General features: G+C 32.4%; 1 pseudogene; it reads right to left on the bottom strand.

The window, feature by feature from the left end:
• Positions 1-1,377: 1,377 nt before the first annotated feature.
• LOC112478762 lies at positions 1,378-1,496 on the bottom strand (annotated as a pseudogene).
• Between the last annotated feature and the right edge of the window lie 1,792 nt (positions 1,497-3,288).

Consider the following 3,288-nt stretch of genomic DNA (forward strand, 5'->3'; position numbering starts at 1 on the left):
AAAATGAATTTACTGTAGTTAGCAATAGACTATATTAATTACTTTATAATCATAATTCTTATACTTTTATCAAAAAACACGAGATATGTTTTCTTTTTGGTCCACTGTGCAGTTTCCTTGAATTAAATGGTTTTTCATTTGTTGTGACTGTTTAATCATATCCCTTTTCGTCAGATTTGAATATATTTGCTTATTTGTATTTATACCAGTAATAACAATAATAATAATAATAATATCCTATAAGCAAAATCCTTTGCTATTAAACGAGCCTCTCGTTTCCTTTAGAAGTCTATCTCTTCCCCCCTTTCAACAGTGATAACGCTCTCCCCTTCTAATCTCATACCGGATTTCATATCCAACTGTCACAATTTGAACATTCTCTATCCATGGACTTTACTATAAACGATATCAGATCTTAAAATCACAGCGCTTATAAGTGACTCCAGAAATTATTCTGAGCAATTCCTTATTTTTATCTTTGTTTGAACCTCCTATCTCATTTCCACAGATAAAATTTCTTTCTGTTATTTGTTATCTGTTCTGATAGCTAACAATTGTATATGTGAAACATCCTTGTGCAAATTATCATTCCATTTTCAAAAGAAGTGGAGAACAGCTATCTCCTTCCTTTATCATTCTTTTATAAATGATTTTTTTGTCACCTCTCACCTCTCAGACATCAGTTTACTACAGTAAATAACAATGACTTCATATTATGTCAGTCAAAAAGATAAAACAGAACAAACAAAATTAGTAAAAATCTATATTTAGATGTGTAAGATTAAATAGGCGACCATTTAACTCAATGTAACATTAATAGCTGGCATTTACTGTTCTAAGCAATTTATGTGTTCTCTATCATTTAATATTCCCAGCAATACTTTCAGGAAGTTGTATTATTATCTCCATTTTACAACTGAGAAAACTGAAGCACAGAGCTATTATTTGCTCAGTCACAATTAAACACATTTTAAACTATTTTAAAACATTTAAAAATTGAACAAGTAGATAGAGAAAGAAAACTGAAAATAAAACAACTGAAAGATAAATTAAATAGCTGATATTTTCTGCTGATTTGAAGTGTAAGTCAATTTTCAAATATACACGAATGTAGAGAGCAGTCCATTGAATCCCCTTTATCCATCACCTAGCCTCGAAGACCACCAACCCATCGTCTACCTTGCTTCATTTATTCCACATTTTACTCACACTCCCTTGAGTATAATGCCAATTTCAAAACTCATTAATATCCTATAATTTTTCCATAAACACTATGTTTTACTATCTTTTTTTTTTTTTAGGTAAGGCAACCCTTGGTTGACCTCACAGATTGCAAGGAACTTGTCATCTTACAATCCCTTATATTTTTATTTTTTATGCCTAGAGCACCTGGTCTTCCTAGGTGGTCTCCCATCCAAGTACTAGCCAGGCCCCACTCTGCTTAGCTTCCGAGATCAGACGGAATTGGGTTTGTTCAGGGTAGCACGGCCGTAGACAACACTATGTTTTAAAGATAGTGACCCTTTTAACATAATCTCAATGCTCTTATAATACTTGAAATAAACAATAATCCTTTAATATCATAAAATGTAGTGTTCAAAATTCTCTGATAGTTTCTTGTTTCTTTTGAGTTTCTTTGAATCGAAATCCAAATAAGGTCCATATGATGTGATTGGTTAATATTATCTCTTAATCTATAGATTTCCCTTCCATTATTACTTTTTTTTTTCAATTTATTTGTTCAAGAAACTATTCCCTGTGGACATGTAGCATCTCCTCCACTCTTTATTTCAAAGATTATATGATAGTGGTATATTTCAACAGACCCCTCTATACTCAGTATTTTTTGTACTTTCTGTAGTTAATTCTACAGCCTTGATCAGTTTGAAGTTTTAAACTTTACCAGAAATACTTCATAGTGGCATAGATTTTTGAAATAGAAAAACGATGGTCTTCCTCGAGAACTGATAATGTGGAGAAAAATCTGTCAGTATCAGTTCCGTTAAGATTAAACATAAGAATGAATACAAAAGAAAATTTTCCCTGTAATTTAACATCCAAGACAGATTCTAGAATGTGGAAGAACAGACTTAAAAATAAAAATATAAAATATAAAAGTACTTCCCTGAAGCTTGGTCAGAGTTTATTGGACCAATCAACATGGATGAACCACTTCTCAAAGCTTAACTTGAAATCTTTCTAACTGATTCACACGTTACAAATGGGAAGACTTTGTTCTTTGCCTGTTCATGGTTTGTGTGCTAACAGTCACTATTAAAATTAAGTCCAGGATCATTTGTCACACATTTTTCAGTGACATTGTTTAATTTCTATAAAAGAGAGCATGAAATCAACTCTGAAAAGTAAATAGTATTGGCAACAGGAGCAATCCCAAGTTCGCCTGAGAAAAGGAGAGGCTAGAGAATTTGTTCACGGTATTCTGAGATTTTTTTAACTTTTGAAAAACTGTAGAAAAAGGCAATATGTTGGCATTTATTCAAAATCCAACTATGTAGAATGGATTGCAAGAAAGAAAACTATGAGTCATACATTTTGTAATTTCCCATCTTCATGCCTAGGAGATATGCAGCTCCTGTTTTTGGCCTACCTACTTCTTGTTAAGTCTAAACTGATTGGCTTTGTATGAACTGGCAAGAGGTCAGGGGAGTGGTCCAGGAAAAAAATACCCCTGCAGCTGAATTGCTGTATTATGTCATGATTATTCTTCTTCTCTTCTCATCTAAATTTCTTATGAAGCTCTATTAATGCCATCTCCCTGATAAGAGTGTTGGACAAGATACAGATTTCTATGCAGGTTTGTATGAAAATCAGCTCCCTATTAAACTCTTCCTGATTTCAATCTCCACAACATTTTATCTGTATTCTTTATACTGGAAGATGACTCTCAATCTTAATTCTGCATTTTTATACCCTTTAGGGAATGCTTAACATATTTTAATGGCATGGAGCTCTCTGGTATGTGAATCTCATTAGCTATGCAAAAGTAAAGTTCATATTCATCTCTCTACCCTGGTCCATGAGAAGAAAAAGAGTATCTCAGAGATAAAGCCAGTTATAATTTTGATGGAATAGAAGCAGTATCAAGAATATGATATTCCAGGACATGGTATCCTTAATTCAAAAGATATAAAGGGTATTATGTCAGATGGGTATTAGACTTATCAGGGTGATCACTTCATAAGCTATATAAATGTCTAGTCACTACGTTGTACACCTGAAACAAATTTAATATTATATGCCAATTGTAATTGAATATTTAAAAAAATT

Source organism: Pteropus alecto, unplaced genomic scaffold, assembly GCF_000325575.1.
Source record: "Pteropus alecto unplaced genomic scaffold, ASM32557v1 scaffold22, whole genome shotgun sequence".
In the NCBI taxonomy this organism is placed as follows: domain Eukaryota; kingdom Metazoa; phylum Chordata; class Mammalia; order Chiroptera; family Pteropodidae; genus Pteropus; species Pteropus alecto.